Raw genomic sequence first — 15,796 nt, 5'->3', positions numbered from 1 at the left:
CTATTCTGAACATTTCATATAAATGCAAATTTAATATATAGTCTTTTATGTCTGCCTTCTTTTACTTAGTGTAAAATTTTTAAGTTTCATCCATATTGTAGCCTGTATCAGACTCTATTATTTTAGGGCTGAATAATATTTCATTATATGAATATACCACATTATTCCTGTCTGTTCATCAGCAGGTAGGTATTTGGATTGATTTCACTTTCTGGATATTATAAATAATGCTGCTGTAAGTATTTGGGTACACATTTTTAAGTGGACTTAAGTTTTCAGTTCTCTTGGGTATGTACCTAAGAGTGGAATTGCTGGGTCATATGGTAATTTTTTGTTTACCTTTTTGAAGAATTGTTAAACTTTCTAAACTTCTTACATCATGTTATATTCCCTCCAGAAGTAATTGGATCTCGACTTCCCTACATCTTTACTTGCACTTTTTATTGTCTTTTTACTATAGATAACCTAGTAAGTGTGAAGTGATATTGTGGTTTTGATTTGCATTTTCGTAGTGGCTCATGATGTTGAACATTGCTTGCCTGTTCATCTTTTATATATTTCCTAAGCTCCTTCCTTGTGCCAGGAATAAACAGATGAATTTAAGACTTCTGTGCACTGAAGGAAATCTTCACCTTTTGTGATAAATGAGCCAGGAAAACAGTCCTACACCCTTTTCTTTATACAACCTGAGATAAAACTGCAATTCATATTATAAATATATTCTTGTATGAATTAGAATACACTTCATACTGCATCTTGATGTCTTAAATGCAGAATTTAAGTAAAGACTGTTGCCTCAATAATTTAAAATGGAAGTTAACATTGACTGAATTTATATTGGGTGTTTCTTAGAGTTAACATCTATCTCTTTTCTCCCTGCCCCTCTCTCAAGGGTTATTATATTATGCAGGACATGGTTATGAAAACTTTGAAAACAGCTTTATGGTCCCTGTAGATGCTCCAAATCCATATAGGTCTGAAAATTGCCTGAGTGTACAAAATATACTGAAATTGAAGCAAGAAAAAGAAACTGGACTGAATGTATTCTTGTTGGATATGTGTAGGAAAAGGTAAAATTTTAATGTTTATTAAATTACTTTTGTTGTTAAATATCCACCTTGATAAACCTAAGGCAAACTTGTAAGAAGTCAAGAACAATTTGAATTTTTGAATTTCTGATTATAAATTGAAACTGAAAGAAGAAAACTAGAAAAAAAATTCCTTGTTTCTCTATGTATATCAAATTATTTTTATTCTATTCCTGTTTGTCAGAGAATAAAAGTGAAGAACTGAAAGGCATGGTTATCACACTACAAAGAGTTAACTCTCCAGAATGCCTGAACATGTTTCTGACAGTCACTACAGTTATTCCTTCAGGAATTAAAACAAAACCATTCCTCTAGAGTTGGGACACGTCAGTTAGCCCTGGATCTGCAAATATTGAAAGGATAGCTGAAGCAAATGTTTAAAGGTTTGGATCCCATTTGCCTGCCACTGCATTGCTAAGGAACAGAACCAATGATTATTGGATTTACTGCTTTTCACTTTCTCAGCATTTACCAATCAAACCCAATGCCCAAGTTTAAATGTACCTCCAGTTTTAAAGCTAACAGAAGATGTGACTGTTTGCCTTTTTGTGTGTTTAGGAGCCTGAGATTATTTTTGGTAAATAAATTGCTGACTAGATGAAGCAATTTGGAACCTGTAATTTTAAATAATTTATACTAAAAATATATTGTATTTTTCATTATATTATTTATATTCTTTAAAGAATTCTGTTCAACTTTTCATATCTGTCCTTCTCTCCTTTCTTCCTTTTAAATAGAAATGATTATGATGACACCATTCCATTCTTGGATGCACTAAAAGTCACTGCCAATATTGTGTTTGGATATGCCACGTAAGAAAATTTTATGCTTATGTTGAGATTCCTTTATTTATTCTTTGATGTTTTCTTTTGATTGGAGATTAGAGGCCTAGATGCATAGATATCTAGACATAAATTTGCCTCCTTGATGTTCTTGGTGCAAAGTTTTAAATACTTGACATCAGTACCTAATGTCTTGGTATCTTATTACTAAGCACCAATGCATTTAGTTCCTGCTTAAAGATAACTCTTTAATTAGTGATGTCATTGTAGGGGAGGAGGAGAGAGAATGAAGCTCATCACTGTATATGGATACTCCAGGTAGCAAGTATTTGCTTCTTTAAAAACTTCTTTCTTTAATTTCTTATTCAGTGGACATTGACAAAGTATAGTTTTATGTATTTATGGAGTACAAAGTGGAGTGATGGATCAAACAAATTAACGTATTCATCACCTCAAGATATTTACTGTCTAATAGCATTTTGTCCTTTGACCAGCAACTCCCACTCCTCCTACTTGCCAGTCTCCAGGAATCACCATTCTGCCTTCTGCTTCTCTGTGTTTGATTTGATTAGCCTCCACATGTAAATAAGAATGTGGCTTTTGGCTTTCTGTGCCTGGTTTATTTCACTTCTTTCTCTTGGTGTTTTTAAGGTGTCAAGAAGCAGAAGCTTTTGAAATCCAGCATTCTGGATTGGCAAATGGAATCTTCATGAAATTTTTAAAAGATAGATTATTAGAAGATAAAAAAATTACTGTGTTACTGGATGAAGTTGCAGAAGGTAAAATTTAAAGAAAGAAATCAACTCAGAAAAAGGAGTGGGAGACAAACCTACTCAGGTTTCCCTGTTTGGTGATTATTTTATTCTTACTAGTACCCTGTGGATTTGGAATTGACATTTATTTTATAAAACAATTTTTAAATGTAATGTTCATCAGAGCTCCTGCTATTTAATTCCTTTCTTCTCTCCGTGCAGTCTTAGCTTCATGGCATTTGTGCAGTATCACTTAGCTGACAGGGCTGACATCAGACACAGTGATAAAGTAATCCTCAGAACTATACCTTGTTTTTGTGCCTGGTGCCTTGATGCTGCCCACTGTACTTGCCTGGAAGAAAGGGGGGAAAAAGGCCAGTGAACAGTTTCTTCTGGGATTAGAGAGAGAATCTTACAGAAATTTTGACACTCTGATAGAAAAAGCCAAGTTCATTCTTTAATTGGTGAGCTTAGTATTTTTGAAGCCTGCTGTAAAGGCTTGATCCTAGAGGTCTAATGTTGTGTCTTCTATATCCTCTTGTCCCCTGCCCTGCCTTCTAGTACAGTGCTTGCTGTCTGTGCTCATGTCAGGTCTGAATAAGTATATGTTACATCAGTAGATTACAGTGTTGTGGAAATGTCCTTTTATGGTCCAGACCAAAAATAAGGTAATGCTAGTGCAAACTAGCACTCCCTAAAATGAGTTTCATGAATGTTCCTGAGACAACAGTTTGAGTGTAAGTTATTTCACAAGCAACTGTCAGTCACATTTATTTTCATGTTTTTGTCAATGTAGATATTTTAGTTATACCCCATGACTTAACCACTCTCTTACTTAATGTAGCCTGTCAGGGCTTTGGGTTTTCTCCCCACCCTCCTGCTTTTTTCCAGAGAAGTTCTGCTTTTAATTCAATTCATTTACACATTGGGCTTCCCTATAAGTGTCAATTGAAGAAAAGGTTCTTCTGCTTAAAACAAACAAACAAACAAAAAAGTAAAATATTTGGATTATATTAGTTATTTTTATACTGAGATCCATTAAGGTGCTTCAGAGCCTCTAAAGTGTTTTTAGTCTAATTTCATTTTTAAAGTATATTTTAAGCTCGGTGTACTATTTGGAAGGCTGAAGCAGGGAGGATCACAAACCAGCTTGGACAAAAGGGGCTAGAGATGTAGCTCAGAGGCAGAATATTCTTGGGTTCAATCCCTAGTATCATGAATGAGTGAATATTTCAACTATTTTAAAACAGCAGAAAGCACCAGACTGGAGTTGTGGCTTAGTGGTAGAGTGTTCGCCTAGCACAAATAAGACACTGGGTTTGTTCCTTAGCACACATAAAAACAAATGAATAAAGTTATTTTTAGGCAATAAATAAAAGTTTATTTTTTTAGGTATTAACTTTAATTTTTTAAAATTTTATATATGACAGCAGAATGCATTACAATTCTTATTATATAGAGCACAATTTTTTATGTCTCTAGTTGTATACATAGTATATTCACATCAATTCATGTCTTCATACCTGTTCTTTGGATAATAATGATCATCACATTTCACCATCATTAATTACCCCATGCCCCCTCCCTTCCCCTCCCACCTCTCTGTCCTATCTAGAGTTCATCTATTCCTCCCATGCTCCCTCTCCCTGTCCCACTATGAATCATCCTCCTTATATCAAAGAAAACATTTGGCATTTGTTTTTTTGGATTTGACTAACTTCACTTAGCATTATCTTCTCTAACTCCATCCATTTACCTGCAAATGTCATGATTTTATTCTCTTTTATTGCTGAGTAATATTCCATTGTATATATATGCCACATTTTTTATCCATTCATCTACTGAAGGCCATCTAGGTTGGTTCCACAGTTTAGCTATTGTGAATTGAATTACTATTGTGTTACTATAAACATTGATATATTGATATGGCTGTGTTCCTATAGTATGCTGTTTTTAAGTCCTTTGAGTATGAGAGGGATAGCTGGGTGGGTCAAATGGTGGTTCCATTCCTAAATTTCCAAGAAATCTCCATACTGCTTTCCATATTGACTGAACCGATTTGCAGTTCCACCAGCATTGTATGAGTGTACCTTTTACCCCACATCCTCACCAACACTCATTGTTGCTTGTATGCATAATAGCTGCCATTCTGACTGGAGTGAGATGAAATCTTAGAGTGTTTTTGATTTGCATTTCTCTATTGCTAGTTTTGATGAACATTTTTTCATGTGTCTGTTGATTGTACATCATCTTCTGAGAAGTGTCTCTTCAGGTTCTTCGCCCACTTATTGATTGGGTCATTTGTTTTTTTGGTGTTTAGCTTTTTGAGTTCTTTATATATCCTAGTGATTAGTGCTCTATCTTCTGTGTGAGGGGTAAAGATTTGCTCCCAAGATGTAGGCTCTCTATTCACCTCACAGACTGTTTCTTTTGCTGATAAGAAGCTTTTTAGTTTGAGTGCATCCCATTTATTGATTCTTGATTTTAATTTGTGTGCCACGGGAGTCTTATTAAGGAAGTTGGGGCCTAATCCCACATGATGGAGATTAGAGACTCCTTTTTCTTCTATTAGACACAGGGTCTCTGGTTGTATTCCTAAGTCCTTGATCCATTTTGAGTTGAGTTTTGTGCATGGTGAGAGATAGGAGTTTAATTTCATTTTGTTGCATATGGATTTCCAACTTCCCAGCACCATTTGTTGAAGAGGCTCTTTTCTCCAATGCATGTTCTTGGCACCTTTGTCTAATATAAAATAATATTGTAGTTTTGTGGGTTAGTCTCTGTGTCCTCTATTCTGTACCATTGGTCTACCAGTCTATTTTGGTGCCAATACCATGTGTTTTTGTTACTATTGCTCTGTAGCATAGTTTAAGGTGTGGTATAGGTGAAGCCACCTACTTCACTCTTCTTGCTAAGGTTTGCTTTACTATTCTGGGTCTCTATTTTTCCAGATAAATTTCATGATTGCTTTTTCTATTTCTATGAGGAATGCCATTGGAATTTTGATAATATTAATTCTGCCTATCCAAGATTCCCAAGTCTTTTTTTTGTTTTTGTTTTTGTTTTGTTGTTGTTGTTGTTGTTTGAACCTATTGAGAATGGGGTAGTTTTCCTCATTTCCTTTTCTGAGGATTTGTCACTGATATACTGAAACACCTTTGATTTATGGGTGTGATTTTATATCCTGCTACTTTGCTGAATTCATTTACTAGTTCTAGGAGTTTTCTGGTGGAACTTTAGGGCCTTCCAGGTATAGAATCATATCATCAGCCAATAGTGCCATTTTGAGATCTTATTTTCCTATGTGTGTCCCTTTAATTTCTTTCATCTAATTGCTCTGGCCAGTGTTTCAAGAACTATGTTAAATCGAAGTGGTGAAATAGGGTATCCCTGTCTTGTTCCAGTTTAAATAAAGTTATTTTTTAAAGTATTAAAAAAAAAAGTTCCACACTTACCCGTATAGGATTACTTACCAAGTTGCCATGACAACAAATGACATCTTGGTATGTTATGTGATTATTTTTTAATTTCTTATAAACGTCTCAGGAAAGTTTTTTGCTTTTTGCTGATCTTTTTTAGATCTACCATGTCTCCTTAATTAAAATTGCCAATTTCAGCTGTGTACAAGTAAAACAAAATGTGAAATAAATTGCTCGCTGTAATAGTTGTAGCTCCAGAACATAATTTTTTGTACTATTCAGTACAGCCTATTCAATTGATTGAAATGGCAAAATGAATGCTCACTAGTCTAGTTCATCAGTTTGGCTTTCAGATATCTGAAAATGATCTTCATATTTAAACTCCAAGACCTGCTAGAAATAAACACTTATTTAGACAGGCACAATGGCACAAGCCTATAATCCCAGTGACTTAGGAGACTGAGTCAGGACAATCCCAAATTTGGGGACAGCCTGGGCAACTTTGCAAGATCCTGACTAAAAATAGAATAAAACAGGCTGGGGATGTAGCTTAGTAGTAGAGGACTTGCCTAGTATGTAGATTTGATCCCAGCACTACAGAAACAAAACAAAAAAGCTTATTTAATTAGTAGTACTGACAAACTTACTTCTGAGGTATGTATTGTGAACCGATGCACAACCAGAATCTAGGACATTTACAGAAATCTACATCTAATTATGTTTCCTCTATCTGTTCCCTGCCACCTTCCATGATAATAATCATTTCTAAATACCACCATTTATCATTTCTTAATTTGTTTCTTTTTTCTTTTTTTGGGGGGGGTGGGGGGCGCGGTGTGTGAATTTCTCTTGTAGTGCTAGGGATGGAACCCAGGATCTCATGCATGCCAGGCAAACATCTCTACTACTGAGCCACATCCCAGCCCTCAGTTTCTTTCTTACATAGTTTTATTGAGTTTCTATATGTTCTGCGAGGGATAGTGGTTCATGCCAGTAATCCCAGCAGCTCAGGAGGCTGAGGCAGGAGGATCGAAAGTTTAAGGCCAGCCTCAGCAACTTAGTGAGACCCTGACTCAAAATAAAAAATAAAAAGGACAAGGAATGTGGCTCAGTGGTTAAGTGCCCCTGGGTTCAGTCCTCAGTACCAAGAAAGAGGGCAAAAAAGAATTTCCATATGTCCCCCAAAATTAAGTATATTTTTGTTTTAGGTTGTGTTTAACTTTATAGAGAGATATTACACAATATGTAGTCTCTCAGGACTTGACTAAAAGTTTTTTCAATTAATATTATATTGCCAAGATTGGTATTATTACATAACTATAGTTCATTCATTGTGACTTCTGTGTAAAAATTTCACTATTAAAACATATTAAGTTTTCTTTCCACCTACTCTCCTGTTGATGGGCATTTGTGTTACTTCTGCATTTTCCTACTGGAAAGAGTGTTGCTGTAACATTCTTGTATATGTCTCCTAGGGTGTGCCTACAAGAGTTTCTTTGGGATATAAATTTAAGATTTAGAATTGCTGGGTCATAGTGTAAGCCAATATAGACATAAAATTATCATGACTGCTTTTTTAGAAAAATACTTTCAGCTCTTAGAAACTGGTCCAGTATTTTTGTTTTTGCTTACTGCTACATCACTGGCACCTTAATCTATGTATGAGTAAGTGCTCAGTAAACACTTTTTGAGTCAGTGGATCATTTTGAGAATATAATCTGATTTATAAGAGAGTTCTTGGCTAAATGTTATAAACATAACAAAAGAATTGCTGGCTTTAAAAATACTACTTACTTTCTTATTTTTTTTAGATATGGGTAAATGTCACCTTACCAAAGGCAAACAAGCTCTAGAGATTCAAAGCAGTTTGTCTGAGAAGAGAGCACTCACCGATCCAATTCAGGAATTCAGGGCACAGATCATTCTGCAGAATCTCTAGTGTGCAATCTACAGTGGGCCAAGGCTCATGGTATGGTAGATTTCTTGTGAAATCTTTCTACCATAAACTTACTTTAAATTGTTAAGGTTTTTTTATTCTGATTAAATAGATTTCCTCCCAATTTTATAGTGAAAATTTTTGGCTTAGTGGGCAAATTCAAATGTTTAAATTATAGATATTATGCCAATTTATATAATGTTAAAGATTTCAAAAATTTTAGCCCATTGTTTTTACCATTGCTAAAATTTAACATAGTATGTTTTATTTTTGTGTTTTTTAAATGAGTTATTTTTTTTATTTGTGTAGTATGTAGTCTTTAGCTTGTCTTATACTGTGACTACTGAAATGTGTAGCTGTGTAGTCAGGTCTGGGTTCTGACCTGGTTTCTACCACCTGGTAAACATGTTATCTATAACATGAGAGTGAAATCCTACTAGATAGGATTGCTGTGATTGAAAGACATGCGTGGCCCATGAATATTACTGCCATTCTCTCTGTGACACTTTATTGGTTTGGGGTTATAAAAGGGAAAAGGTGAGATAAAAATCCTATCTGTAGCCTAAATTACATTTTGGCAATTATTTTGCAGTTTACCTTTTATGATTTAGTGAAATAAGTTTGAATTATTGACTTTAATAAAGATTTTAGATTTTTCCCTTGAGTTCCAAATATCTATTCTGTGAATCTCTTGCTAGAAATAATTGAAAAATAATTACATTTATTGAATGCCTATAAAGCATATTTCTTTTCATAATAGTTTTAGCAAATTAACATATTAGAGCACATTAAAGGGTAAAGTGCTGTAAACATATTATCTTGGCATTCCAGATAATTGCATAGTAATTAAAATTGAATATCTTTTCTGTAAATAAGTCTGAACAACACAAAGTTACAGTGGTAAAGATCAATAGGAAACAAAACCTTCTATAAAATAAGACTAAAAAGTCAGGTAGAAGGTATTTGTAACAAATTTAATAAGTAGATAGCTTTTTTGTTTTTTTTTTTGGGTTTCTTAATAGCATAAAATGGTAAGAGAAGGTAGTGCAGTGGCCCACATCTGTAATTCCAGCAGCCGAGGGAAGAGAATCCCAAGTTCAAGGCCAGCCTAGGCAACTTAGCAAGACCCTGTCTTCAAATAAAAGTGAAAAATGCTTACTGGTAGAGCATTGCCTAACATTCATGAGACCCTGGATTTCATTCCAGCACCAGAAAAAATTATTGTCATGAAGATTGAGACATCAGTGAAAATATATCTATCATTGTGCATATACTCTTGATTACCACTAAGTAAAGTATATATGCAGATGGGCAAGAATTATAATAAAAGATTTGATATGTTTAGCCAGAAAAAATATGTGTTTAAATAATATTGGTTATATAACATTTTTTAAGCAAAAGAAAAGTCTATAATTGTATTTTATCCTATACAGAATACTAGCTATTTTATCAGAAAATTTACCAAGCACTCTTTGTAAGTTGTCCTTATTGTTCTTTTTCAGAACTTCCAGAAAGTATGTGTCTTAAATTTCAATGTGGTGTTCAGATTCAATTAGGATTTGCAGCTGAGTTTTCCAACGTCATGATAATCTATACAAGTATAGTCCACAAACCACCTGAGATAATAATGTGTGATGCAAATGTTACTGATTTCCCACTTTAAGTCTCTTCTTTTTTATTTTTATTTTTTATTTAAAATCAGTGATATTAGCTGGGCTTGGTGATACTTACCTATAATCCCAGCAATTCAAAAGGCTGAGGCAGGAGGCTAGTATGATCACAAGTTCAAGAACATCCTTGGCAGCTTAGCAAGATGAGACAATGTTTCAAAAAATAAAAAAAGGGCTTGGGATGTGTGTCTGTGGTGGAGTACCCCTGATTTCAAATTCTAGTTCTGGGAAGAAAAATAAAAGGGGTATTGTGATGTTAAAGAACTGAACTTTTGAGCTGGAGATGTAGCTCAGTTGGTAGAGCACTTGCCTAGCACATGTGAGGAGGACTTAGGTTCAGTACTCAGCACGCACACACACACACACACACACACAAAAAAAAAAAAAAAAAAAAAAACTTCTAAACTTTTAAAAACTTAAAAGTTGATGGTAAATATAAGGGAGATATATTTATATAAGTGTTACTTCTTTGTAGTTTAGAAACATTGATCATGATATTTATTAATTTTGCCAAAATACCTTAAGTTTGTCTAATTTTAAAATGTCTAAAGTTCACTCAGGAAGGATGCCTTTCTCAGACCTTAAATAGGATGTCAAATGTAGAAGAACAAAATATTTTATTTATACATACACGTACATATATAGAGTGGGGGGATTTTCTTTTAAAAAAATCTATTGTTTCCATTGTGTTATTATAACACATAAAACTTTCTTGTAAAGTTATGGTCATATATTGGAAGAATAGAAATCTAATTCTATTCTTTCCAAACATTTATTTCTAGTATTTATTTTTTATTGATCAAAAGAATCTAATAAATTGTACCCCTCTTTCTACATAGGTATGACAAACTGAGAAGTAAGCTCAAAAATATGTGCTTTATTTTTTTTTATTATTTATAGAGACTTCATGGAACCCATTGCTTCATGTGACAGCAAATGATTTAGTACGGAATCGCTCAGTTAGTTTCAGCCGGCCTCCAGTGATAGCAGCACTGCTCAGATTAGGCCACCCAGTGTTGCTGGGGTGTCCCTCCAGAAAAGCAGAAGGGCAGTATCCTTCACCAGTGGTTGACTCTAAAAAAATAAAAAGGGAAAGGCTGACTTTAGCTTATTCGTTTATTCTTTTTAAATATTCTAAACATATGATCATAATGAGAAAGAATTCAGGAGCTAATTACTAATGGGGTTCTCTCTACTGAAAAAGAAACTTGAGTAGGATAATAAGTTTTTCAAAGAGAAGTAAAGTTAGCACTACCCTTTCAGAGCTAACTTTACTTTTTAAATATATTAGTACAGAATTTACAATTCTATTGTAATCATAGAATGTGGTTTTCATTGCTTCTTTAATCCTGGGTAAGGAATCACTACTTATGTCAAATTCATGAAAGCAATACCTGTCAAGATGTTCTACCATAGACAGTGTGTGACTGATTGATTTCATCAATAACATTCATTGATTCACCACCCCCCCACAGGACCTGGATATTGATCCAAAAGATGCAAATAAAGGAACTCCTGAAGAAACTGGCAGCTATTTAGTATCAAAGGATCTTCCCAAGCATTGCCTGTATCCAAGACTCAGTTCACTGCAAAAATTAAAGGTTATTGCTTTTCCTAATTATAGCTACTAATGAAAAATTATTTGAAACTGAAAAGTCTGTTGGCAAAATCCATACATATGCTGCTTTATTGGTTATTAAATTGAAGTTGAGATAACCGATCTACAGTGGGTCCTCTCAGTGTCCTTATATTCTTTCTCCGGTAGTGGCTTGAGGACTTTTGTGTGAGAGTATATGTGTTTATCATCCATACTCTTGAGAAGTTAGGAAAATACAGCATATTCTACTTTTAAATATCTTAGCATTTTTGAATCATCATTTCCTTGTTCTATGACTTTCCACAGAATATACAGCAAATTAGTATGGAATTTCTCTTTAATCTTTTTTTAAATTTCTAGTTGATTTGATAATGAGAAGCTAGCTCTACATGGTTAAACTTTCTAATAAAGTCATATCCTTAGAAAAGTTGAGTTTTTAACTTTTTCATAGCCGTATAACTATGTATTAGCTAAAGTCATCTTTTAAAGGTTTAGCCCATTATCTTGTTCAGTTCAGTATTGAAGGAAGGAAAAGGAGATGGCTAATGGCCAGCCTTTTTTGATTTAGGGGAGAGGGAGAGGATGCCTTGAGAATTGGAACCTGGGATAGAGGGCTGAATGGCTTTTTGTTCTATGTATGGGAATTACATATTAAGATTCATATTTTTAACATTGATAAAATGGTAAACCTCGTTTCTTTTCCTTTTCAGGAACATCTAATCTTCACAGTATGTTTGTCTTATCAGTACTCAGGACTGGAAGACACTGTGGAGGAGAAGCAGGAAGTGAATGTCGGGAAGCCTCTCATTGCTAAATTAGACATGCACCGAAGTCTGGGAAGAAAGACTTGCCTTCCTACATGTCTTATGTCTGATGGGCCTTACCATAGCTCCACATCCACCTTGGGGGGAGCAGGGCACTATCATTCATCTCAGGACTCATTCCATGGTGTCTACCATTCATATCTTAGTAATTCAAACAGTGTTATGCCATCAGACAGGTGTCATTGCAGCCGGACTCCTAATGCATTTATTTCAAATTATCATACCCATCATTACTCCTGCCACTTCAGTAGCAGTAATGTGCCAGTCGAGACAACTGATGAAATACCATTCAGTTTCTCTGATAGGCTCATGATTTCTGAAAAGTGACCTTCTTATTAGATGCCTCACATGAAATAGTGCTTTTTAAAAAGTGAGCATTGTGAAATGGAAAATATTATATATATATATATATATATATATATATATATATATATATATATATATATATACACACACACACACACACACACACACACACAAAGAAAATAAGCAACAACTGTTTCATAGCAGGCTTAGGACTTTATGAGTTGTTGGAATTATATTATTTAACCACAGACTTCCTCTTGCTCTTTTTTCTCTTTTAAGATTTTGTGAAAGTGGTTGGTTGGTTCTGTAAGAATGACGTATGGGTGTGAGTGTGGGTGTGTGTGTGTTAGTACATGTACATAACAAAAATCTTTTCATTTTGATCACTCTGAGTTAGTAGCAATGGGAATGGCATTGTTGTAGAATAAGTCGTTGTATATTTTACACCAGAAGGAATCCTGTTGATCATCATGCTTAACCTAGTTTTATCAGTGGGAGAAAAAGATTAAAGTCTCTTGTGTAAGTTGGAGCTGACATCAGAACTGAGACTCTAGAATTCTGTTCCCATGTTTTCTCTACTCCTGCCTTCCTGACAGATTCTGAGACAACTGTTACTTTTGTAGATAGGTTGAAAGACAGGTAGGTAGGTACACATATCTGTATATTATCTTGAGCAATGTATAAACTTCATTTAATAATCATAGGACCTTGATGCAAGTGTCAGTTAAGATTGTTTGTAAATAAATCTTATGTAGAAAGGACTGAAATTTCTTGTTCATAATTTCACAAAACCACGAGAGGTGATGAAATGTTTATCTGTGTTGAAGCTAGACAGCAGAATTAAGAATAGAGATATAATTTTGGTAGATGTTTATCTGAATCTTCCAAACGTTGATGACATATATTTTCCTCTTGAATTTATTTTTGTTGGGGGGGGTGGTGCTGAGGATTGAATCCAGGTATGCTTAACCACTGAGCCACTTCTCAGCCCTTTTTATATTTTGAGACAGGATAAGGATCTCACTAAGTTGTGTAGGGCCTCAATAAGTTGCCGAGGCTGTCTTTGAACTCATGATCTTCCTGCCTTAGCCTTCCAAGCTGCTGGGATTACAGGCATACACCACTGTGCCTAGTTTCCTTCTTGAACTTAACTGGACTTAAGAGATGATATTCTTATCACTTGTGATTCTGCCTAAAAGTTGCATTGAAATGCAGCTAGAAATAACAAGGGAAAATAGAGAATTAGTAATTTAAAATGGGCTTAAGAGATAATATCCTTATCATTTTGTGTCCTACGTAAAAGCAGGTTTAAAAGAAAATTGGCAATAACAAGGAAAAAGATTTAGTAATTTTAAAAGTCACACAGAGACAATTCCAGGCCCAGATAGCTTCACCACTGAATTGTACCAAACATTAAAATCAGCACCCAGTCTTTGCAGACTCTTCCCAAAGAAAGGAGAGAACGTTTCCCAAACTCATCCTGTGAGGCCAAAACAAGACATGGTAGAGAATCAATGACAAAGAAATGACCTAAGCAGGTGTCCTCTCTCTTGCACATGCCTCCTGGATAGGCTCTTTCAACCCTTTGTGGACTCACAGGTAACCTCTTACTAAGCAGTCACCTAGGCTTGGCATCCAGGAAGGAGCTCACTGTGAAGGGTCTTTTAGTTTGAGGCACAAGCCAGTGTCTTGCGGTTGCATTACAGCTGTTTTCTCCTGTTTCAAATCTACTCAGTCTGCATAAGCAAACATCCTTCCCATACACCAGTCAATAAATGAATGCCCTGTGAACTTCAAGATGGGAAAATTCCACCGAGGCATCTAACCCATGCAGAGCGGTGTTCCTGCTTGCATCTATTTTTCTAGACTTTTTAGTAATCTTTTAACTATATCAAGCAAAGAGCCTTTCAGTGCCTAAGAGCTCTCACTGCTCAAGAGGTTTCCTTTCTTACACTTTAAATGTCCATTGGACCAAGTTCATCTCATTATGTCTTTGAGATGCTCCCCACCAGCTTCCCATTTCGTCCCCAACAACAGTATGCATGGATAGAAAAGAAAAAAAGGAAAAACACTCAGAGAGAGAATTCATTGTCAGAAAGCTCCCCAAAGAAAACAAATACAGAGTGGAAGAAATAGCTGCTAATTCTGTTACGGGATACAGAATGCACAAAGTGCTTTAAAACATCATCTAGTTGATTCCCTAAAGCGGCAGATATTTCCCACCCAGTGCCCCTAATTCTGTCAAGCCTTTTTATGTTTTCTTCACGCCCTCCTGTCACTATCTCGCCCCGCTACACCCTTCCGTTGTTGATTCCCACCACTGATTTCACCCAAGACAAAGAGTCACGGGGATTCTGAGAGCATCCGATCTATTACACTGATTTGACAGGTAGTAATCATTTTTTTTTCCTCCTGCCGAAAAAACTCCTAAAGGAGTTATTCATTCTGTTACTCATTTTAATGATTTTCAATGAATTCCCCCTTATTTTGCTTTATTGCATAATTAAATCCTTTACACAGTGCATCTATTAAAATGAGATCAGTGTCGGCAAAACAATGCTTACCTTCTGATATGCGTTGTGTTCTTGCCATGTTTCATTAATGACATTTCAATAGTACATTAATTGGTCTTAAGTGATACAGTCACCAGAGTCAAATGGCATGATGGTTTTTCTAAGCTCCAGAAAGATCACTCAAAAAAAAAAAAACCTAACATAATTTAAAAATTTCCTGCAACACTTTTAAACTCAAAAGTAAAAAAGATAGGAAGGAAGAATTTACAGCGGCTATGAGCAATTGGACCTTTAGACATAGTCAGGATTTTTTACATTTCTCTTTTCCTTTCATACTATTCCATAAGCGTTTCATTGAGTCCTGTTTCCATACGTTATTCCTTTTAATAAAATGTGGATGTATCTATGGGAGAATAAAAAAACATTAAGAATGGTAATAAATGGCATTGAGTGGGTATTTGCTCCAACCCAACGACCTGTCTAAGCTCTTCTGTGTGAGTATGTGTTCCACCCTGAATGGACTCTCACTGCAATTTTATTATTATGCCTATTTTAAAAAGAAGAACATGAAGTAAAAGAGATTAAGTAACTTCTCCAACTTTACCCAATCAAAAAGGGTGGCTCTGTGGACTGGGGATGTGGCTCAGAGGTAGAGTGTCTGCCTGGCATGCATGAGGCCCTGGGTTCGATCCCCAGCACCACACATAATAATAATAATTTTTAAAAAAGAAGAGTGGATCCACTATCTGACTCCAGAACTTAGATTTCAAACAGCACTTTTCACTGTGTGCCCTGAAAGAGCATAAAAACGCAATGCCATCCATCCCTCCATTGATTCTCCCCTCAGCCTCGACTAACTACGAAGAAGCAAACACTTAGTATCAATTATTTGAGTTGTATGCCTCCAAA

General features: G+C 35.2%; 1 non-coding gene across 1 annotated transcript; it reads left to right on the top strand.

The window, feature by feature from the left end:
* The first annotated feature begins 15,519 nt into the window (after positions 1-15,519).
* On the top strand, positions 15,520-15,592 carry Trnaa-ggc (transfer RNA alanine (anticodon GGC)). Its single transcript has one exon. It is a non-coding gene; the product is annotated as a tRNA-Ala (tRNA).
* The last annotated feature ends 204 nt before the right edge of the window (positions 15,593-15,796 follow it).

The sequence above is a fragment of the Callospermophilus lateralis genome, unplaced genomic scaffold (assembly GCF_048772815.1).
Source record: "Callospermophilus lateralis isolate mCalLat2 unplaced genomic scaffold, mCalLat2.hap1 Scaffold_107, whole genome shotgun sequence".
Lineage (NCBI taxonomy): Eukaryota > Metazoa > Chordata > Mammalia > Rodentia > Sciuridae > Callospermophilus > Callospermophilus lateralis.
The sequence above is the reverse complement of the archived record's forward strand: the minus strand, read 5'-3'. Positions and strand labels throughout refer to the sequence as shown.